Source organism: Ambystoma mexicanum, chromosome 6q, assembly GCF_040938575.1.
Source record: "Ambystoma mexicanum isolate Mex_15411 chromosome 6q, UKY_AmexF1_1, whole genome shotgun sequence".
In the NCBI taxonomy this organism is placed as follows: domain Eukaryota; kingdom Metazoa; phylum Chordata; class Amphibia; order Caudata; family Ambystomatidae; genus Ambystoma; species Ambystoma mexicanum.
This window is the reverse complement of record NC_090937.1, coordinates 1,265,267,629-1,265,292,116: the sequence shown is the minus strand read 5'-3', so window position 1 is coordinate 1,265,292,116 and position 24,488 is coordinate 1,265,267,629. Positions and strand designations below refer to the sequence as shown.

The 24,488-nt window shown below is 47.7% G+C and overlaps 1 protein-coding gene across 1 annotated transcript in view; it reads left to right on the top strand.

Annotated features, from left to right (window-relative positions):
* SOD3 (superoxide dismutase 3) overlaps window positions 1–24,488 on the top strand; it is a 130,701-nt gene that overhangs the window by 104,556 nt on the left and 1,657 nt on the right. The gene's annotated exons all lie outside the window — the stretch shown is intronic.

Here is a 24,488-nt window from a genome sequence, read left to right as displayed (position 1 = left end):
GGGGGAGCGCAACACCGCGTTACCGGTTCCCGTGTCGCGGCTCAACCCCAGGCGTGACAGTCCCGCAAATTGAGGGAGAGGCGGGTGGGGGCAGAAAGGCGTTCTGCTCGCCTCTGTTTACGCCGCCGGGTCTGGTAGCACAGCGTAGAGATCCCTTGCTGTCCGTGCAGTGCTAGTGTCCAGGATCGTCGCGGCTTCAGCGCCGAGCGTCGGCCGTGCCCGCGGTTCGGGCACTCGGACGGCCGTCTCAAGCAGGGGGCTCAGCAGGGTGGAGGAGCCCCGGGCGGCAGTCAGGAGGAACCGGAGCGATGCCTCGGGCCGGCGTCCTCGGCCCCCCCCCGGCTCGTCCGCTCCCCGAGGGCCTCAGTGGCCGCCGCAGCTCATGGGGGGAGGGGCGAAGGAGCCGCAGTTAACCGCCCAGCAATGGCGGCGAGTCTCGCGTCGGCGGACTCAGGGACGTTTCTCACGCCCCCCGGTCCGATTCTGCTCGGGGTTGTAGCAGGCAGTGCCTGGATGGGTCCGCCAGTGTTGTGCTGCTTCAGGAGGTCGGGCGAATTCCCGGAGCGGAATAAATGAAGGATATTTAATCGCGGCCACCGGGAGCCGACGCGATTAGTTCTTCATGCGCGGCTCGCGCATGCGCAGTCCCCCGTAAGAGGATTTATAAAGTGCGAACTATGGCCAGAAGGCATCTAGGTGCTAATGCCAAGCGAGTGGAGTATGTCTGTGAGGATGCAGTGGTCGATAGTGTCAAAGGCTGCAGAGACGTCAAGGAGGATAAGTGTACGGCACAGCTTTCTGACTCTGCAGTTATTTTGAGGTCATCCCAGATGGAGACTAGGGATGATTCAGTTACTCGAAGGGGTCTGAAGCCGGCACTCAGGTTGGATTCAATGAAGAGCAAAGCTGGGAGTAGGTCATTAGGTCAATAAGTTTGGCAATGAAGTGGTTGTTAGAGATGGGTCTATAATTGGCTGGAAGGAGAGGGTGAAATGAATGTTTTTTTAGCAGGGGTTTCGATGTGCATTGTCTTGAATGCTGCTGACAATATGCCTGAGGTGAGGGAAGAGTTAATGATAGATCTGGCAATGCTGCCTGCACAGATTGAGGAAAGGATATCTTTAAGGTGGGTGGGAGGGCATGTGTCTCCCAGGGATCAGACGGGTGGCTGCTAGCAAGTAGTTTAGGAATTCAGGTCGAGAGATGGGAGAGAAGGAGAAGATAGGGTGAGTGGGGGAGGGTAAGTGGGGTCGGACAAGGGTGCAGGCGATCAGGGAGCACTGCTAGTTTTGTGCCAATGGCGCAGTTTATTTCCACAGAAATGTAGTGGAAGTAGTCTGTGACGGCCTCACAGAGTGCTTAGGCATTGGGGGGTGCAGAGAGGGGCCTTGAATTCTGAGATGACCTTGTGGAGTTACCTGCTGGTGTTACAGGCAAAGGATTTTTTGCCTTCCGAAATTCTGCCTTGTAGGCTTTGATCTGACTGGCATAAGCGGCTCAGTTCGGGGGGAATGGGTCGGCCCGCCATCTACGTTCCAGGGTGTGGTTAATTGTTTTCTGGGATTTGAGGGAAGGGGAGAACCATCAAGGGAGGGGGCTTGTTTGATGGGGGAGGATGGTGGTATCTGAGGGCATTGGAGAGCCATAGGTCAAAGTGGCAGATGGAGGGCATACCTCCCTGGAGAGGGAGATTGTGAAGGGAGGCAAGCAGGGAATCCACCAAGTCCAGAGTTACTATGACCTTGTTCCACAGTAGGAAGCAGGTGGAATGTCCAGAGTTAGCCAAGCGGGGAGGAGGGATTATAGTTGATAGTGAGAAGAAGATGGCTGTATGTTCCATCCAGATAAGTGGCTGGGGGTAGCGTGGAGATCAGATTGGAGGAGTTTAATATTGCATCTAGGGTATGTCCAGCAGTGTGCATGGTACCTGATATCAGTTGCATCATGTTGAGGGCTTCCGGGTTGTCCAGGTAACGGTTGTGTCATGGGGTCATACGGGGCATCGAACCATATGTTGAGATCCACTAGCATGGTGAGGGAGGGGAGGGTGACCAGGATGATGGCTAGGGAGTCGCTTAGAGCATTGGCAAAGTTTCTGTTATAGCTGGGAGGTCTGTATAAGAGTAAGAACCTGTGGGTAAGTGAGGGAATGATGTGAAATGTCACTAGGAGGGATTCACAGTCTGGATTGTAGGCTTGTTCCTCAGAGTGTGAGATGTAATTTGTGGAGAATGGTGATCCCGCCTGCTCTGCTGGTTCTGTTGTGCACAATTAGTGCCTAGCCTGAGGTAAATGCCTCTTGTGTGATGGGTCGGAAGTCATCAGAGAACCAGGTTTCTGTGATGAAAAGGATGTAAGGGCTGTCCGAGGAAATTAAGTCACATATATTGGAATATGACAAAATTACTGAATCTAAATTACTGACATTACAAAAAGACCTAAAACACATACCACAAAAAGTTTGAGCTACCAAAAGTTCAAACTGTTCGTGGTATGTGTTTAGGTCATCAACATTTTTTTTAAAAAAAGGCTGCGGGGGCGGCTGCAGTGGTGTGCCCTGCAACACCCCTCTCACTATACTACACAGTATAGTGAGCGCGGGTTGCGGGGGACTCCCCCGCAGCTCACCTGACCAAAAAAAAAGAAAGGCCCCTGTGGCGCCGGTTCCCGATCACGGATGTGAAAGGGAACCCGGAGCTGCAGGTACACAGCGTGTCGGAAGGAAAGTAGAGGGGTGGGGGTATGTTTGCGGTGTCGGTGGAGGTGTGTTGTGGGTGGGGGTGTGTGTTTGTATGGTTTTGGGTTGTTTTGTAATGGATGTCTGCATGGGACATGTACGAACGTTTTGTATCTGGCGTATATTAGGATGCATGAAATTTGATTAGACGAGCAGAGGTTATTGGCCCCTGGAGATGGGAGCAGCAGTGGTCCAGCAGGGGGGTCAGTGAGGGCAGGGATCCCCCGAAGTAGGCCCTGCGGGCTGGGGGGGTGTCAATATGAGTCGTAGGGAGTATGGGTGGATGGTCAGGGGAGCAGTGAGGGGGATGATAGGGGTGATGTTGTTAGGGGAAGGTGATGTGTCTCAGTTGTGGGGGAAGGCGGCTATGAGCAGTCTTTGAGTGCATGTGATGTGTGGTTCCTTGGGGAGGTCTGGTGTAGTGGAGGGTGTGTGTGAGAGAGAATTGCACAGGGGTTTCTCATCAAGGATGTGGAGTCAGAGGTGGGAAGGTTGTGGAGGGGTTGCAGGGCGGGCTGGAAGGGGGTGTAAGGTTGGAGATTGCGTGTGGTTGCTGATTTCCAAAGGAGTGTCAAGAGGGCTGAATGGAGTCCGTGCCGGGGATGTTGGAGGAAGGGTTGAAGAGTGCTTTCACTGGGCTGGGTTGGCTGAGTTGGGGGAGGTCGTGATGGTGTAAGTTAGATGTTGGCAGGGATCCAGGGAGGAGATAGGGTGAAGTGTGCGGAGATGAGCGGGTCCAGGTGCTGTGTCGGTATTTTCCAGGATTCTTGGGTGCCTGTGGCATGTGTGTGAGGGTCGGCAGGCAGTCAAGAGATGGAAATTCATGGGGATAGTCCGAGCAAGACTTAGGGATCGAAAGACCTTGATGATTTGGGGTTGGGATGGAAGGGAGGGGGCAAGGGTGGGTGTGGGCAGTCGGGTAGATATGGGGGACGTCTGAGACAGGGTGCAGAAGGAGGTGTCTGGGGAGGAAGGGAAAGGAGGGGGATTCCCCCCTGAGGGTTGGACAAGTGGAGAGTGTGCAGGAAGGATGGGCAGTGGGCAGGGAGAGGGGTTGTCCAGGTTTATGGTGCGCCATAGTGCCCGTCTAACCATGGAACTGCTTGGCATGATGGATAGTTTGCTGCCTCTGTTCTATTTTATTTATGTTTATTTTATTGGATATTTGTAAGGCGCCTATACAACAAATGGTGTTTCAAGGTGCCACAAGACAAACAAGGGGGGGGGACAAGGGAGAAAGATAACAATAAAGATCCTACTAGGCCTTGTGACATTCGGATCATGCAAGTGCAGTAACAAGAAGTGTGAGGTAGAGGGGATGGGAGTGCCGGTCTGTGCAAATGCTAAGGTGGGAAGGGAAGTGCAGGGTAAAGAAGAGAGGGTGTAAGTGAAAATGGGGGTGGATGAGAGGGGGAAGGGAGCCAAAGGGGCTAGGCGAGTGCAAGAGGGGGCCAGGACGGCAAGTGAAAGGGATTGCATGGGATTCAGGGGGTGAGGGTCAACATGCTAATTGCGAGGAGGGGATGGACTGTAGAACTCAGAGGGAACCAGGCAGCCAGTCACTGCAGCAGACAGGGGTGTTAGCAAGGGGTGGGGGAGAGGGATGGAAGAAGAGAAAAGGAGAGTCTTAAGGAGCTTCCGGAACTTAAGGAGATCAGGCTCAAGCCTGAGAGGGTCAGGGAGACCATTCCAGATGGAGGTTCCTGCGGAGGAGAGATATCTACCCCCCACTCTCTGCTTAGAGAGACGTTGGATCTGCAGAGAGTTGGAGCTAGCAGTTCGATTTGCGATTATGGGTCTGCAGCACTATCAGCACACTCAAGGCAGCTATTTTAGAGATGGTAGTACGATTTGAAGCACTGTTTGATTTAAAACGGTGGCTTCACTCACCGTGCAAGTAGATTCAGCACAGAGGCAACAGTCAAAGCGCAGCAAGATATAAAATAGTGGCAACATTCATGGAGCAGTTGGTTTTAAAACAGTGGCTACACTCACAGTGCAACTAGAATAAGCACAGTGGCAGAATTTGAGCTCCGCAGGATATACAACAGTGCCAAAATTCAAAGTGCCGTTGGATTTAAAACAGAGGCAAAATTCATAGAGCAGCAACATATTAAACAGTAGCAAAATTAAAAGTGCAGTTGAATTTAAAACGGAGGCAACATTCATAGTGCAGCAAGATATAAAACAGTGCAGAATTCAAGGTACAGTTGGATTTAAAACAGTGGCTGCACTCCCAATACAATTAGATTCAACACAGCGGCATCATTCACAGTGCAGCAAGATAAGAAACAGTGGCAAACTTTCAGCACTGGCTGTGGATCCAAATCTTCACTCCTTATCTGATAGTTGCAGCAGGCTGGTTTTGTCTTGACTGGGCATCCAGGGAAAACAGGCAATAGAGGTGCTCAGGGAGGTGCCTTTTGCCTTTACCCTTAGCCGGCTGCCCGGGCAGGGTTGCCCCGAGGGACTGTGCAAGTTCACTCGAAGCAAGGTCAGCTGACCTGCTTCTGTGAACCAATCTCCGTGGAGGAGGGCGGGCAGGGGGAGGGAATGAGGAAGGGCTGCGAGGTGAGGGAAGCCCAGACACATGCGCTGTACCGTTCGGTAAAGAAAAAAGAAAAATCAATGGCCCGTGATAGAGGGAATCCCTCACAACTTACCAGGTTGTTCAAGCCAGCCAGGGGAGAAATCTTACATGACACCTGGTCTCTGTGTGAAAGGCCCGGATTCTATCGTATGCAGCGAGTTCACGTGAAGCAAGGTGGCCCAACTTCACTTTGTGATATTGCAGCAAGTCCTACCGAAGAGAGAAGTTGACATGACCCTCCTACTACACCAATGGGAAATCTTTTGGATTGACACTTTGTCATCTCTGATCCCCCGTGGCATGAACTTGGACATTGATTTGAATTGCTTTCTCTTAAGTCCAATACACTGTCCTTGAATTTGAACCATGATATAGGCTGTTGTGCTTATCTCATTTCAAACATCTATATGCGAAGGTGACAAGTGTCATTATTACCCCTTGTTTTTCTCTATTCACTATGGTTTTATTGGGTGTGCGCACTTACTGTGGGGCGTGATGGTGTTGTTTCCTGGTGTGCGACTCTGACACATTCTACTCTTCAACTTCTATTTGTTTTTTTCATTCAAATGCCTCCATATTACATACTCACTAAAGATGGTGTCCAGTGTTACTAGTGTTCTCCTCTCATTAGCGCACCATTAATTCACTGGGTGGTTACGCATATAACGATATGCAACAGCATTGTTCCCCCGTGAGCGGCTCTTTCACATCCCGTTGTCGCTCTATGATTGCCACATCCTACGGTTTGGTGCTGGTGAAGGTTACCATGGGTCTGGTGATTTGAAAAAGTTTGAGGTTGTGGTTCCCTCAATCTCACTTCTTTTTATATCGCTGTACTAAGGTGTTTTTTTTAGTATCTTCTTGTAGTGACAACAAGGATGTTTCCTGGCCTTTCGCACATATTCAATGATAATTCTACCGAAGATGTTATTGTTATCTTTAAGAATTAAACAGGATAAAGAGGATCAGGTATGGAGAATGGCAAATACAGCCATTCAAGGTTGGATTGTTTACAGTGGACAGTCTCTTATCTTGGTAAACATTTAGGTCAGTTGAACAAGGCAAGATGTGCACAATCAGGCCTGGCCATGAGCATAAAAGCACATGGAACAATCTAATATTCCTGCAGAATTGTGGCTGTGGAGAGGTCTGTGGAAGCATAGCAGCTAGCACTGTCAGAGAATGCAGTGCTCCTTTCAAACTCTGGGACCATTCAAAGTGATCTGGGCCCTGACAAGCTATATATTGCCTGGCCCTTGGGCAGGGTGCATATGAGACTGGGTAGTGCATCTCAATATTTAATAAGTAAAAATTCATAGACGACCCTACAGATTCTTGTTGGATGCCCCGTAGATAACTAGAGATGTTTGATACGGTTAAGAACAAACTGATCATTAAGACCCCCTAAAGCCTCCCCAGCTGCAATGTATGATAAAATGAAAGCTAGGTTGATAATATTGGTAGGAAACAAGATTTGTTGGGAGGGTTGGAGCGACTGAGACCTCCATACATTGGGCTGAGTTTTTATGGCAAATGATAGTTGTATTTGGCTTAGTGGAATACCTTCCTTGGACATACATTTCATGCTTACTACTAGCATCAAACCGTTATGGTTGGTACTTTTTTTGAATCAGGTGTTCAAATGATTACTGATGTAGAAAAGCAATTGCACATTCTAGAAACATTATTTCTCTAGCATGGGGTCTGGCATGGATTCACATGCTCATGAATATTCCCCGTTGTCCTTGGTAAAGAAAAAATCAGTTTCAGTTTCGTTTCTGAACTGTCTTTCTCCGAATAACCAATCACTGGTCTCTAGGTCATACTGCCCCCAGCCAATGACTGCCCTCTACCTAAGGCTCTCCTTTGGGAGCCATCTTCAGATTTTTACCGCACGTTCAAGTCTTGGGAGTTCTCGTGCTTAGCTCTCGAGCTTTTACTACGTATTGCGTTTTTTCTAAGAGTTAATTCTTATTTTTTCGGTCAATTTGCGCCTCAAGCTCCACCGATTCTTCTTCCGATTAACCGACACCCGTTTAGGAAATCTCTACGCCCCTCAAGGGTGACTTTTCATCGTATTTCACTTCTTGGAGGATTCCGGAAGAACTTTGAGGCCTACCCCGCGTGGACATGGCCCAGGACAAAGGAGATTCGACACCCTCTGGATCCAAGCTGTTTAGGAACTGCCCATGATGTGGACTGCAGAACGTTTTCAAGGAAGATGAGCACTCCCGGTGCTTCTACTGCCTGCACTCTGACAAGTCCCACATGGAGGGGGATTGCGCGTTCTGCAAGAACATGTCCACCCAGACCATGAAGGACCGTCGTATATGACTTGCTAACTGTCTGGAGGCGAAGAGCCCAGCAGCAGGTGAGAAGAAGAAGTCTGAGCGGTCTTCTAAGACCTTTGAGGGAGCACTGGCTACAGGGGCCCAACAGAAGGCAAAGCACTGTGAGTCCACGGGCACCGGGAGCGCCATTGGTATGGGCTCCTCGGCTGCCAGGCTGGGCGCAACATCACCGACATTGTCAACCACGAGCCAACGCTCCAGCTCGATGAAAAGGAAGTCGGAGAGAAGCCCCGGTCGATCCTGACGGAGAAAGCCAAGGAGGAGCGAGGCGGTGACCCTCCCCCCACGGTGAAGGCCTCAGACGTGCCTAATGTCGTGAAGGCCCAGATTCACACGGCTAAGGCCTTGATTGAGGGAGTTGCGGCGGCCCTGGCGAAGCCCAAAGAGGCAACCCCAGTGGAGGCGAACCCCAGGCCTAGAGTTTCCCTGCCATCCCGGAGGGAATCTTCTTTCCAGCTACATCCAACGAGTGCAAAGTCCTCTCAGCCAGCGACGAAGGCGATGGGAAGAAAACAGGTAACACCAAGGGCTTGTTGAGATGGAAGTCTGACGGCACCTTGGGAATGAAGGAGGGGTGTGTCCTCAGCACTACCCTTGTCTCATGGAATGTCAGGTTTGGAGGCTTACAGGAGAGGGTCTGGATCTCTTCCACTCGTCATGCCGAGGTGATGGCCACAAGAACCGCTGTCTTCCACGATAGGAACTTCAACGGTGCCGAATGCAAGGGCTCGATTGGCGGACCCATGAGCCTGGTCAGCACCACATTGAGCTCCCACGCAGGGCCGGAGCCTTCACCGGTGGGAACGAGCGGAACAGTCCTTTCATGAACTCCTTCACCAGGCGATGAGACCACAGCGACGACCGCCCCGGAGTTCTGGTGTAGCGGGAGATCGCTGCCAGATGGATTTTGTTGGAGGCATGAGCCAGCCCCGCCTTGGCCAGTGAAACCCCCGGGCCGAGAAAGAGGGGGGGTGCGGTAGTCCTAACGGACTCAGATACCTCCTCCGAGAATGAGCTGTCTGGTATCAAGGCAGTCCTGGACAAGAGGTTCGAAGAGGTCAGGACCAACGAGAAGGATCCCGATGAGGCGGACGAGGAGAGCGACGGTGGAGCCGACTAGGAACGGCATGCCGAGGAGGAACCAGAGAACACCATGTCCCTGCTGGCACTCCCATCGCAACCATTGCCTCCGCCTCGGGACAGGTCGGAAGACATCTTTCTGGCTTTGCAGACCCTGTGCACAGATATAAGGATGAGGTTGCCCTTACCTCCAGCGGACGATCCAGCGGTGCCTGCACCGCTGGGGAGTCCTCCAAACAAGCGGAGGCGAGTCTATCCTCCCCACCTCTCCATCCTTCACCTCCATCCCCTCTGCCGAGGGATGAGACGGAGACGGCGACGACGGAATGGATCGCCCGTCGCTCCCTCCCCGGGCGTCCCCTCCCAACGAAGTTGGCTCCTTTCACGCCATGATAGCCAGGGCCTCTGAGCTTTTACAGCTGTGTCCCGAGGAGCAGAAGAAAGAGGGATTTCTTTACCAACGACGGGAGGCCAAGAAGAAAACCGTACTCTCAGTCCCTCTGTTGGACGACATCTGGGACGAAGGGCTGTCCGTTCTGAAGAACCCGTCCACGCCCCCTGCAAAGAGAAACAGGTACGAGAAGGAGTACCGGGTCCCCGACTCTGCTCCTATGTGCCTCAGGGCGCAGCCGAACCCGGATTCAGTGGTCTCCGCGGCAGCCAAGAAGAAGGCGGCAGGGGCGACGGCGTCATCTTCCACTTCCCCACCGGATAACGAGGGGAAGAAACTAGATGCCATGGGATGTCGGGTCATCTGGACGACCATCAAGGCGGCCAACGCCCTTGCAATCGTGGCTCGCTGTGACAGGAAGCTGTGGTTCAAGATTGCTCCTCTCCTGGACTTCCTCCCGGACGTCAAGAGGGCGGAAGCCCGAGAAATCCTGCAAGAGGGCGAGGTGGCTTCGGATCATGCCATCACAGTAGCCACGGATATCGCCGACACCAGATTTCGTCAGATGGGCAACAGCGTTTGCCTTCACTGGGCGCTGTTGGGTAGGCCCACCGACTTCCATCAGGATGTGCAGACTCGGGTACTGGACATGCCCTTCGACGGAAACAACCTGTTCGACACGGCAGTGGACGAGTCACTGCAGGCCATATGGGCAGACACCGAGACGGCCCGGCCTTGGGCAGTCTCCATCAGTGACGCCGTCCTTTCAGACCTCCGGAGGCAAATTTCAAGGTGCCTCCAAAGGATTTGGCCGCAGTTCCTCGTCGTACCGTCAGGCGGCCCGCTCTTTGACGCAGGAAGCCTACAGAGGCCACAGCAAGGCCGGGGATACCGTCGTTGTCGCCAAGGAGCCCAGGGGGGCAAGGCCTCGGCTAAACAGGAGTGAACCGGCCGTGACATCGGGCCCCCACCTGAGCACCCCGGTGGGAGGGCAGCTTGCGAGCTTTGTCGGCGTGTGGGAGTCCATCTCCACCGACCGTTGGGTGCTAGATGCCCTGGCCCACAGGCACACTGTGGAGTTCCAAAGGAAGTGCCCCCGTTTTCACCTGTGGCCAGGAAAGAAAACCACGTTCCACAGCTATTTCTGGAGGTACGAGAAATGCTGAGAAAGGGCGTGATAGAACTCGTTCCAAAGAGGCGCCGCCTCAACAAATACGTCAAATACCAGAAGTTCCGGATGGTCACCCTTCAGCACGTGCTGGGACAGCTGGAGGAAGGCGACTTCCTATCATCGCTGGACTTGGAGGATGCCTACTTCCACATTCCCATACACAAAGTACATTGAAAGTTCCTACGATTCGTGGTCCACGGGCGGCACTACCAGTTTAAGGCCCTGCCCTTCGGGTTGAAGTCGGCGCCAAGGGTCTTCACCAAGTGCTTGGCACCGATGGCGGCGCGGCTGCGCCTGCAGGGGATACAAGTATACCCCTACCTGGACGATTGGCTCATCCGAGCAAAGTCAAGAGAACTCGCCGTCAACCACACACCGAAGACCGTCCGCCTGCTCATGGAACTGGGATTCTCAATCAACTTTGCCAAGTCCCACTTGGTACCGTCGCAGGACACCCTGTTCCTGGGAGCCAGACTCGACACAGTGGCACGGTTGGCTTCACCGTCGGAGGAGTGAACGAAGGCCATCCTGGGCAAGGTACAATGGCTGTTGACCATGGCAGTGGCCAGGGTGAGGTCCATCAAGTCCCTGCTCGGCATGATGTCATCATGCATCTACCTTGTGCATCTGTGCAGTTTGCGGATGCGGCCAAAGCAGGAGTTCCTCGATGCCCGTTGGATGCAAGTGATGGGAAGTTTCGAAGACAAGATCTCCCTCAACAAAACCTTCTATCAAGCGATCCGGTGGTGGGGCACCCGCTTGCATCTCGCTACGGGCATGGACTTCCAGACCCCAGCACATAAGGAAACGGTGACGACGGACACCTCCCTGGAGGGATGGGGAGCGCACACCAGAGATCTCCACGCAAGAGGCCTTCGGCTGCCGGCGGAGAGGTCCCTGCACATCAACGTGCTGGAGCTCCGGGCCGTGTTCTGGGCCCTAAGGTCTTTCCTTCCGCCCCTCAAGGGCAAAGTGGTTCGGGTCTTCACTGACAACACAACCACAATGTTCTAAATCCGGAAGAAGGGGGGCACCAGATCCCCAGCCTTATCCAAGGAAGCGCAGGATCTGTGGCACTGGGCCGTCGGCCAAGGGATGTTCCTGGTACCCTTCCATCTAGCAGGAACAAAGAACACTGTCGCCGACTCACTCAGCAGGGAGCTGTGCTCTTGCCACGAGTGGGAGCTTCGGCAGGATCAAGTGGATCTCCTATTCCGGCAATGGGGCAATCCCCAGATCGATCTATTCGCGACGGCAATGAACACCAAGTGCCGGAGGTTCGCCAGCAGGTTTCCCCAGCTGGGGAGCATGGGCGATGCATTCTCATTACCCTGGGACGGCCTGTTCCTGTATTCATTCCCACCATTGCCGTTGCTGCTGCGACGCATTAGTCAACTCAGACGGTCCCGGTGCAGGATGATCCTCATAGCATTGGCGTGGCCGAGGCAGATTTGGTTCCCGGCCCTTCTGGACATGTCAGCGTCCCCCCCAGTCAAACTGCCGACAGACGCAGATCTTCTCGCCAGGGAAGGAGGCGCCAGCCTACATCACGATCCAGGATCGCTGAACCTGCAGGCCTGGCTCCTGCAGCACTAGAGTTCGGAGGGTACGATATCCCGGCGGACTGCAAGAAGGTGCTTTCAAAGGTCAGGGCGTCCTCGACTCTTAAGTGCTGTGGACATAAATGGAAGAGGTTTTCTGTCTGGTGCCGTGCAAAGAAGATCAACCCTCTGCGGATAACGGCCCCTCTAGTACTGCCGTGCTTGCTGTTGTTGGCCAAGGCGGGGCTGGCTCATGCCTCCATCAAAATCCATCTGGCAGCGATCTCCCGCTACACCAGAACTCCGGGGCGGTCGTCGCTGTGGTCTCATCGCCTGGTGAAGGAGTTCATGAAAGGACTGTTCCGCTCGTTCCCACCGGTGAAGGCTCCGGCCCTGCGTGGGAGCTCAATGTGGTGCTGACCAGGCTCATGGGTCCGCCAATCGAGCCCTTGCATTCGGCACCGTTGAAGTTCCTATCGTGGAAGACAGCGGTTCTTGTGGCCATCACCTCGGCACGACGAGTGGGAGAGATCCAGACCCTCTCCTGTAAGCCTCCAAACCTGACATTCCATGAGACGAGGGTAGTGCTGAGGACACACCCCTCCTTCATTCCCAAGGTGCCGTCAGAATTCCATCTCAACGAGCCCTTGGTGTTACCTGTTTTCTTCCCATCGCCTTCGTCGCTGGCTGAGAGGACTTTGCACTTGTTGGATGTAGCTAGAGCGCTGAAGTTCTACGTGGACCACACAAAGATTTTTTGGAAGACATCACAGCTGTTTGTGAACTTTGGGCCTGTGAACCAAGGGAAGGCCCTCTCGAAGGCTTCCATTTCCAGATGGCTCTCCGGCTGCATCATGCACTTTCACCGGTTGGCAAACTGACCGTTGCCCGGCCGTCTGAGAGCCCATTCAACCAGAGCGATCGCTGCTACTACGGCGTTCCTGTCTGGTGTGCCCCTGCTGGACATCTGCAGGCTGCTACGTGGTGGTTGATACACACCTTCACGAGATTCTACTGCATCGACCAGGATTCCAGGGAGGGGTCCAGAGTCGGCCAGGCAGTGCTGCGCAACCTGTTCGCTTGACGGTGAGCCTGGTGAGGAGGTAAAAGATGCTCAATGTTGAGTTGTTGAAATGCTTACTGTTGAGCCTTGCCACCTCTCGTGGTTGTGCATGTGTGTACTGCTATGTATTCTTGTATTCATGAGCATGTGAATCCATGCTAGACCCCATGCTGGAGAAGGAACACGTTACTTACTTGGAACTGTTGTTCTCCAGCATGGGTCTGACATAGATTCACATACGAACTCTCCCGCCTACCCCTCTGCGGCTCTTCTATTGGTCCTACTGCCACTTTATGTGCTACCAAATCTGAATATGGCTGACAGAGGAGGGGCTTAGGTAGAGGGCAGTCTTTGGCTGGGGGCAGTATGACCCAGAGACCAGTGATTGGTTATTAGGAGAAAGACAGTTCAGAAATGAAACTGAAACTGATTTTTTCTTTACCGAGGATTCTCAGCCTAACGACGGGGAATATTCATGAGCATGTGAATCCATGCCAGACCCATGCTGCAGAACAACACTTACAGGTAAGTAACTTGTTCCTTGAGGAGTAGGAAGAAGCATTTCACATTCCAGTGCTTTGTGTGAGAAGGAAGAAAGAGCGGAAACAAGAAGAGACACAGTGTGCATGTGGGACATTTAGAAGAAAGAGACTGAGAGCTTGGAGGAAACAATGGAGAGTAGAAGGAGACCAAGGAGGAAAGGTAAGGGGAAGCCAGACCATAGAGACATTTGAATACCAAGCATATGAAGGAGAATAGGAGTCAGGCTTCAAAACCATCTCAGAGAGTTTAAGGCGTGGGATGGAATCATATGGAGAGAGGATGCAAAGAACTCAAATTGATGAGTGGTAGATAAAAGGACGTTAGAGGCATTAAAGGTTAGAAACCAGCAGGCTTTACGGATGTTATATAGATGAAATCTACAAGGAGAGATGGAGGAAATGTGAAGCAAAAAGGACAGAGAAGGGTAAAACATAACGCCTAAATTACGAGCTGAGTTAGAAATCAGAACTGGAGAGGGTGGAAATTAAACAGATAGGAGGGTAGAGGAGGAGGAATACTAGAGGCAGGGAAGAAAAGAACTTCAGTTTTTGAGGGGTTAAGATGTAAATAGTGGGAAGACATCCAAGATTGGATGGAAAGTAAGCAGGTCAGAGGGAAGAATGAATAGAGTCCGAGATGGATGAAAAGGATAGAAACCTTTAAGAATCGTCCAAGTAAAGATGATAGGAAAATCCAAGAGAAGAACTAACAGAGCCAATAGGAGAGGTGTAAAGAGAGAAAAGGAGAGGACTGAGACTAGAGCCTTGAGGCACCCCATGAGAAAGCAGGAGGACCTGTGAGGATTGCCCGGCCCAGGAAACAAAGAGTGGTCTGAAAGGTAAGAGTGAAACAATTTAAGTACAGGCCCGCGTAAACTAAGATGAGAGAGAATAGAGAGCAGACCAGTGTGTTCAACAGTGTTGAATGCTGTGGATAGATCCAGGAGAACAAGAAGTCGGACAGTATAGAATAGCGAGAGGATAGGAGAGACTCTTGAGTCCACCAGAAGGGCTGTCTCTGTAGAGTGACAGTGACAAACCCAGATTGGAAGCAGAAAGAAGAGAATGCTGGTCGTTAAAATAAGAGACTTGGGTGTAAACAACAGGTTCCAATAATTTAGGTAAGAAAGAAATGGGACTGAAATTAAAGGGGAGAGAGCGATCGAGTGCAGGTTTTTTCTAAGAATAGAAGAATTGAAGCGTGTTTAAAGGGGGAGAGTGACGAGTTGAAGAGGACAGTACGATAGGAAGAAGGGGTTGGGTAGATTGATGGGATTAAGGAGGAAGGCAAAGGGTCTCGAAGTGTAGCAGTGGGATGAGCTTTGGTTAGAACAGCGGGAATGTCAGAGTCACAAAAGGGTGTGTTTTTCACTTTTTCATTCATTTTCCCATAGGGAAATTGTCAAATAGTTGCTCAGGCGCACAGCCCAAACTGCTGGATAGATGTGTGCCAAATAAGAAACAAGGTTGGCAGAAAATGCTCGAAGGAAATCCGTTCTTGGTTTGTCACAAACCCAGTAATTTGTTTAATTGGTGCAAAGCGGGATGTCCCTGTACCCAAAAGGTTAGTCATATCTCCCATGATGCATTGCTACTGCCAAGGTTTTTTCAGTTCTGAATGCCCGCCATTACGCGATTTGAGAATTAAGTTCTGAATCGATGTTATAAATTTAATGATATATGGGGTGTACATTATGGAGTTTTGAGGGCAGGGAACATGTGGGCAAGTTAAGGAAGGATGATTGGTGACGTTTTTGGCTTGGGAATATCATATTTTTTTTTCAAGCGTTGTGCAGAGATCGAGCAATGGCACGAATGACAAAAAAAGAATAAATGCTAGTAATGTATCATACATTGAGATGTGGCAATTAGTGTGGTTGCTGGTTAGGGGAAGATGAGAATTTCAAGTTAATTTAGGAAGAATTTATGGGGGAAAATATATATTAAGAAATGCTTTCTAAATTTACTTAACTTAACTAACTTGTAGTGGGGTTGTATTAAGGTGATTTAACGTTCTGTGTTTGGGTATTGAGATCGAGAACTGTTTGTGAATATAAAGTGTGACATTGAGATGCGTTCATGGGCGTGCCGCGGTAACATTGTGTTTTGTTTTGATTGAATGAGGTTTTCACATGATCTGAATGAGCGCTTCTCGCTTCAGTGTTCCTGTTGCCACAGTTCTCAAAGCCAGGCTTTGTACAGAAGTTGTATAAATTGATTTTAGGATAATTTAATGTTTGATTTGTTTTAAGGTATCTTCTGAGGGGTAGAAATGAGGGACATTAGTGTTGTCAGTTTTGGGAAAGAAGCAGTGGGCACAGAGATAATTCTGCACTATTTTACACAATTTTTCGTTTTGTAAAATGTGACTAATGAAGAGTATAGAATGTAAAAAATGTGAATGATCAAATGTAAAAAATGAGATTGCGATCTTTTTTATAAAAGATTTTTTCCAAAATTAAAATATGTACAGGTATTGGTGGTTCTCGATTCAGATTGTATATTTGCATATTGATGGTGTTGTGGTAACTTGGTTATATTTGTACAAAAAAGAGTTCAGGAGTATTGGGCAGTGGTGCACTATAAGCTAAAGGTACATTTTTATTTTTTTATTTTAATTTGATGTCCCTGGAAGGGGGCACTAGCCAATCAGAAGGATTGAAAGGCGGGTTGTATTCTCCAGTATAAGCCTGCGTTACGGGCAGCCTGAGTGTTGCTGGCCAGCGCCTTCTTACCCCTGCGCATCTTTCCCCTCCCCGCTTCCCCTGAACTCTTAGCACCCATGTAGTCGCCTATGCAGGTGCTAAGGATGTGTAAGGAAGGCATGGTATCTAACTGTGAAAACAGACACAAGTGATCACAGTTCAGGGGTGTTTATTGAACTTCAATGGGTTGGTAGAACGCCTATCTAAACCTACATCCAAAGATGAGGGCAAGCTACGACCATCAACTAATAACGCAGTCCTAGTGGAGTCTGTCAAAATAAAAGGGCCTACACTAATAAACCTATTACCAATCCTTACTTATAAATACAAAATATTGTGGGATAACAATGTATGCAAATGAAAAGTGTTCAGACCCCTTTTCTACAATGTTCACAACTTGGCCTCCCTCACTGGGGCTCGGACCATGGATCCACCTCGGCGGCGCTCAGATCTTATTTTGACACCAGAATCGAAGACTTTCGAATGTACAATGGGTTTTGCTTGAATCGTTGCAGGACCACGTTAATGTGAATTGTAAATTTTGTGAAAGGAATCAATCTTCTACTTTATTTTCTCTTGTCAAGCGTACAGAGACCTTCAACTGATCACATTCACAGTGCCGTACTGCTCTGTCAACGGTATTGTATCTTTACTTTTAATGTTCAAATATTCACCAGGAATTTAGGTTCACTCGCGTCTTTCATCACATGCGTTTAACAATGTTATTTCCAGTGCTCTTTTTACAATGTTGTCGCTTGCAACCTTGACTTCAACACAGACCGGGCTGGCATTGGTCTCACCAACTCACCGTCTGTGTTATTCTCTGTTGTTTCTTTTGTTCTTGATTGAAGCCAAGGACGATACCACAGCGTCTGCTGCTTCTCCCCGCATTGGTCAGTTATGCGGGAGGACCCTCGGTATCTCCGACATACAATGCAAGATTCTTCAGCCTGGTTTCCTGGTCTTATGCTTTCTGCCTTGAAGGTTTCTTTTAACGTAACCGCTTCCTTCTAACAAGGTCAAGGGTGTTGCCCCTCTCACGAACCTCTCGTGCCTCGCTGTCTTTCTCCCTTCGTTCAGCTGCCAACTTGAAAATGCTGTACCTTCCTGTGTTTTGTCTCGTTCAGAGTGTGCTCTCATGCTCCGCCTTTTATCCATGTGAGAAAGTGTAATGGAAGTCAAGTGTGAGTGATTATCGATAATAGCCTGACATAGCCTGACCATACTATTGGGACATGTCAGGTTCACGGCTCAGGTGTGAGTCTGTTTTCTCTCAAAGCGGACTGTCCGTGTAAAAGTGCTTGTGCAGGAAAGGGGGGGGTTTGAGTTTCTAAATATCCCATCGGGTGGGATGGAATAAAGGTGTTACAGGTAAGAGAGGGATACCGCATCTCACCATCCGGTTTCTCACTCCCACTCCCCAAGGACCACTCACCCAGGTGATCCTCCTGCACTGGTCCACCCCCAGGGTCTGGATCCAAAGGAGATGGCCACCTGAGAGAGAGACCCACAGGGATTAGAGGGTGAGACACCTTCTCGTTTCTCAAAGGTGTTTAATTAAAAATAAAATATGATCTTGTAGTGTGGCGCTGTGCTGTGCCATACCTTCTGGAGTCTATTTCCCTGTTGATGATGTCAAGGTCATCAACAGAGAACATGGATTTCAGGAACTAGGGCGTGGCGCTGCAGTGCACCGTAAGGTAAGTGTCTTTTAAAAAAAAAAGTTAAACACCATTAGCACCTGCATGGTATTTAGCCCTAGCGCCACACAGGCATCCCCAATTGCCTCGAAAGTGTTTGCATTAAATGCTGTCGGCAGATAGCACTTACTGCAAGTGAAAATGCCACCTACTGAAGGAGTAACTCCCATAATGCCACTAGTTGAAGTTGACAGGAGAGGTCCAGAGGATGACGCAGTTGGTGATTCTGCTTCCTCTACAGCCTATGGCATTGTAGGTCAAGCGGTGGGTGGCATGTCATTCCAACCAAGGCAGTTTGCTTGCTGCTGGAACCTGCTCCTGAAACGTTTGCCCACTTGTCGCTAGTAATAACGAATCAGGTGGTGAACAAACATCATGGTGCCCAAGCTCTGCGCAGGAACCATAGTGATCCTCTCCTGCGCACCTCGCCACAAAATGTGCACTTTCCCATTTAGACATCTGGAATTGGAGTACTGCCAGCACAAGGAGCTTGTGAAACTCCTGGGGCGGTACTTTTTAGATGAAGCACAAAGTACAACAAAGGGAGAACACACTTGTAAACGGTTTGGGTAGGAAATAGTGCTCTGTTGAAAAATAGAACAGTCAAGGTGTGCACTGTGACGATTTGAATTTGTCTCCAAAGCAGTGAGAAACTGTAAAGTTTTATGGAGTGCATTTATGTTTTTTTATTCATTAATTGCTTATGGTTCACAAAAAAGAAACCTTTTCAATAAAGCAGCAATGATTAAAACAGTCAATACAACTTATATAAAAAAATAAAACAACAATCAATCATTTATTTAAAATCAATTCCAAAAATGTTAAAATCGCAATATCCAGTGAAAAAGCATTACTGTTCGCAATCGTGACCCAAAAAATATCAGTATTTAAAAATATCTAATCTGAAACAAATCGAGCCAAACATTCGTAACAACCAAGTTGAAGTAGTGAACAGACCATTAAAAGATGCTATAGTGTTTCCACTTCTTGAGAATAAAATCTACATTGTCGTAAAATCCTTGGCATTTTTTCTCTTGCACCTGAGACTTCTCTTGTTGAAAATACTTTTAGTTTAAAATGTAACATTGCATTTCTATGAGATAGGATATGATATGATAAGTAATTCATAAGGTGCATGTACAGGTGTTTCTAGGCAGGACAAGACAAGGGAGGGTATGGAGGGAAGACAAGACAAACAATCTTACTAGTCTTGTGTCATTCAGATCGAGCAAGTGCTGTAGCGCAAGGAGCAGGGAAAGCAGATGGGAGGAGTGCAAGGGAAAGGAAAATTGCGATTAGGGTAGCATTGCTCTGAGTAAGCGCAGCCAGGGCAGCTCCGCTCTGGGTAAGTGCAAGGAGGCGGGGCACTGTAGAGGTTACAGTTACAGCACCTAGTGTGCAGCAGGCCCAGAGACATTGCGGGCGAGACTGGTCATAGAGGTGCCTGGTACCCAGTGAGACTCTGAGGGTATCCAATCAACCAATCAGTCTGGCAGATAGGTCAGCAGGGGAGGAAGTGAGAGAAAGCAGAAAGTCTCCAGCTGCTTGAAGGATGTTAACAAGTAAGCAGAGAGAACATTGAAGGCCTTAATTTCATGTCTGAGATGGTAAAAAAGATGGTAAGTCATTGTTGATGCTTGGTTTTTAATCAAGTTTTTTTCAAATATTTTCTTGAGGCAAACGTATGAGATCATCTTCAAGAATGTTATAGGATTCGAGCAGATAGGCCATTTTTAGCTTCCATACCAATAAAACTTTACATGAGTTCAAACTCAGTTCTATCTTTAAAGCCAAAAACACACAATTGTCACACACAATTGTCCGGAGGCATTAAGCATTTCTCCACAACTGTACTTCTTTCCCATTTACTTGAGCATGTAGTGAGATCAGACCGTCCTCATGCTGTATGATTGACTTCCACATGGCAAAAATAAAATATGTCTCCTTAACAATGATTCAGCCTTGTCCCATAAGTCATACAGCAGACTTGTTTCTACTCCATACAGAAGACTCAGGACCGTTTTCTGATGATAATATTTCAAAATAGGGACGGCCGAGAAGCAACAAAATTTCCTGTCAAAATCCTTCGTTCAGTTACATTTGCCGTCATTTTTCTGCATAAGTTATCCAAAGCTGGCCGAATTGAGGGCTGGCATAGATCACAATGCTCAAATATCTAAAATTGTGAACCACTTCGAATCGCGTGTGATTATCAGATCTTATCAGATCCTTTGATAGAAAATTGGCGTTTGTCGCTGCAGTCAAAGCAAATAAAACAACATCAGCGTAGGCCAAATTATTAATTTGAAGATTTCCAAATTTGGGGGTATTATTAAACAAGTCTTTAAAAATTACTCCAAGGTTGCTAATATACATATTAAATAAAAAAAGGTGCCAAAACGCACATTTGGTATAAACCCTGCTTTATTCTGATCCATTTTGTTGTGTTACCATTTTGATCCAATCTGACTTTAATTTCTGTCTCAGAGTGCAGGGCAATCCACATACTCCGTATGCCTTGGGGCAACCCAACTTGTCTAATTTGGCCCACAGCATAGCCCTATTGACACAGTCAGAAGCCTGTGTAATGTCCAGGAAGGCACAATAGAGAACTCTTTTTTCCCTTTGAACTTACTCCTGCAACAAATGGATTACAAAGCAGCTCTGGCAAGTATTCATGACTGCCCAGAAATCTGATTGAAATTTGTCAAAAATACCTGCGCTAGATGCCCAACTGCGAAATTCGTGGAGAAGCAAGGCACCAAATATCTTACTAGAACAATCCCAAAATAGAGTTTGGTGATAATATTTGGTTCGTATTCCAACACCAGTTTTGTAGATTACAATAATTAGGGCCTTTTTCCAAGAAGCTGGGAAGGTGTTTGATCTTAAAACGTTCTGGAAGAGGCCCCACAAAATAGCTGCCCACAAATTAACGTTCAATGTTAACGTTGAATTTGCAAGCCTGTCTGGACCTGGTGCATTTGATGTTTTACTTTTCTTTATAAGGGGCTGAACCCTTTTTCTGTGCCTCCCATATGTCTGCCTGTATCAGTTGGGTTTGTAGAGAGCGTTGGAGGTCTGGTACCCTTACCAACCACCAGAAAGAGCGTTCATCTTTAGGCGTTATTGAGCTGAGCATTGCCTTAGCATCCAAGGTATTTAAATTGAAACAATGGTTCTTTAGCCAATTATTATGATTTTGTTTCAAGGCTTTACCTTGAGCCATCGTACCAAGGGTATCCTTGTTTACGTTTCCTCTCTACAATCTTTTTGTCATACCTATGTGTATGTGAACTCTGCCCCGTTGAGGACTGGAAGAGCAAGACTTCAGGGCTATATACATTCTCCAATATTTTATACACCACCACGTTGTAAATAAGTGGATTTAGCAACAAATCCTTCTCGGTGGCTACAATTGAAAAAACGTTGACATTAAAGCGGGTTCCAAATCCCCAATCATAGTCGATCTTTTTTGGGTTAAATGTTCATTTTGGGCGACAAAGTCAGCTCTGCTGCAACACTCGTCCGTAGATGTTGCAACGTGGAGTGTGACTGTTGCTGCACATAATGCCGGAAGTTTTAATTTTACAGAGCACCTGCGACTGCAAATTGTCAGTTTATCCACATTGAGTTCCTATTGAGGGAGACTTAGACAAAAACAGCTTTTTTTTTGGATACACTCACTAAAAAGATTGGTGCCAATTTATTTATGTTTGCAGGCAAAACCAAATTGTTTTCCACCACAGGCAAACGGGGAGTTTCAACTAAAGCTTCTACGGACCTATCCATTGGCTCTCCAATACTTTCCATTTCAGAATAAACTGACAGGGTGCTCAGGTTTAGGTCTTCTTGGACTTCTGAAATGGGTTTTAAAAATGTTTTAATAGAGCCTGTACTCCATTTAAGCCCCTTGTTTCTAAAGGCTTTCTTTTACTTGTGGCTTTTTTAGGAGCAAAAATAGATTCATCACATGAATCTAATACACCCATATCCTGGACTATAATACACGACACATGCTCATCACCACAATTGGAAGGTACTCTTTGAGTGGTACTCAATGCTTTACGCCTCAAGTTCCTCAAAAAGGCAACCTCATTACCACCACGTTACTCTTCTTCATTTCAGTACCACACTACTACCAACTCACTCTACCTTGTTTCAGCTCCCCAATAACCCACCTCACTATTCCTTGTCACAGTTCCCAACTACCCCACCTAACTCTTGCTCGTCATAGTTTCCAACTACCCCAACCCACCTCACTCTTCTTGATCACAGTCCCTAACTACATAACTTCAATCCTCTTCGTCACAGTCTCCTCCTAACCCACCTCACTCTTCCTCGTCAGAGTACACCATTACTAATCTTTTTTTTTTAACACATTTTATTAAGTTTACAATAAAAGAAACAATAAGAACCGTACATCAAGTACATAATGTCTCACTGAAAACAGCTTAACGTAATGAGTTAAAGATAACATCACATAATTAAACATCACATAATATCAAACCCATCAAAAGAAGTATTATCCTGTGAATCTAATGTTATCAGGCGGACACAAAAAAATATGAAATACTTGATAAAGCCAATGTTGCATAACTCAAGAACAGATATGACTTCCGGTATGTTATCAGGTAGGTATGTTATCCTATGTAGGTATGTTATCAGAAAAAAAGACAGAACTACAGGTGGTCGGAGCTATAACATTACAAAACTCTTGCAATACAGTGAAACAAATTTAGTTAAGGAACAGTTAAGGTGAATAAGTTCAGTGCAACAAAACCCTTACATTTCAGTAAAAAAACTTTGCTTGAAGTGGCGCTAAGGTGCCGTTTCAATGCCACAAAAGCCCTGAAAATCAGTAGGTGCTGGAAGCTACGTCACCTTTACTATTGCGCAGCCCATAGGCACCCTGATGACATCACAAATGACATCACTTTTAAGGAGATCAGTCGTAGTACATAAACTGGAAGACGATCTTGGAAAAGGGAGAAACCAAGCCAGTTTGGAGAATGGTAGCGCAGACAAACGCCTTGCTTGCTGTGTGATTGGACTCGGTAGAAAAAATATGTGGGCAAAGGTTAGTCAACTTTCTCAGAAGTGAAGAAAGGAAAATTAAAACAAAAAAGCCAGGGGTTCCAAATCGACATTAACATAGTGCGAGGATATTTGGCACCCACATATTCGAAACGCATTTAACTTCATGCAGTTCGATCAATTCTGTACCTCTGGTTCCTGGGAATGGATGGTGTGAATTATTCTTTATCAATTTAATTTATACACATTCAATCTTATGGCATCATGAGTGACATCACTGTGTGTTTCTTTTATTCCAGCTTGTTGTGTAGGGTGGACCTAGCCCTCAGGAGTGATATACCACAGTACATCATAGCAAAAGCATACAAAGGGGAAAATTGCATTAGAGATTTGGGCTGCAACATTCTTTATTAAACATACGTATTCTCAGGATACATAACGAGATTGAGCAAGGGGAGTGGCTGCAGGGAATTTGTTTTACGTGGGGTCGAATTAGCATATGGAATTAACCATATAACAGGAAGTGATGTAAGGGAACATGAAGTCACCACAAATTAATGCCCCCCCATTATATTAAACAGGGGGGTACCTGCCCTATTGTGATACATGCATTTAATTGTCAGAAGTACGTCTTTAGCTTTGGCTACTAAGTGGCACTCTGCATTGGAGTACAGCTAGGAGGGAAATTGCATATGAGGAGGGACACACAGCGTGTGGGTGTTGTTTGGGTACTTGCCCACTCATTGATTGCCTATGGCATGCTAATCCCTATTGCCATTCCCATCCACTACTTGCCCCTCCCTGGCCAAAACACATTCTCCTGGGATGTCTTTGAGCCCTGTCTGTCAAGAAGTAATATCAAGCATTGACCCTCCAGTGTTATTTTTTACAGTCTGCTAGGAGTAAATGGCTCAATCAGAGTTTTAAACGGCTACTATCGTAACAAAAATGTCTTAACCAAGTATGCCTTCAGCCACTTGATTTATATCTGTTCCTTTCACTAAAGCCCTGTTATGTTACAAACAAGCATTAACAAAGCCAACAGTTTTGTGTTAAATATAGGTATTTTATAGGCATTATATAGGCATTATATAGGCATTTGCATTTGCTATCATATTCCCAGGTAATTGCACCATTGTCCACTTGTTGCCATTTTATGGACAGGTAGTACCGTTATGGCAGTGCCTTGCAAATGCCTATCCTATGCAAAAAACAAAACTGTTGGCTTTGCAATCCTTGTTTCTCTTCTGCCACAGATGAGCAAACTGCATGCGAAGTGCTGAAGCACACCTACTGTCAATAAACCTAGTAATGTTGACAATATACTTGCCACATTTCTCACCTAACTTCATCTCTTGATTATTCAAACTCTTTTTTTTGTGTGTGTGTAAAACATGCACTGTCCACAAGTAATGTCATGCATATTCTGAATGTTACCACCTCATTTTGAATTTCTGGAATGGGTCTGTTATCAAGTTTTACTGTCATAAATCTATTACCAGTATTCACATTGATGTAAGCTGTATAGCCAGGACTAGCTAAACAGCATACATATGTCAAGAGACAATTTGAGATCTATG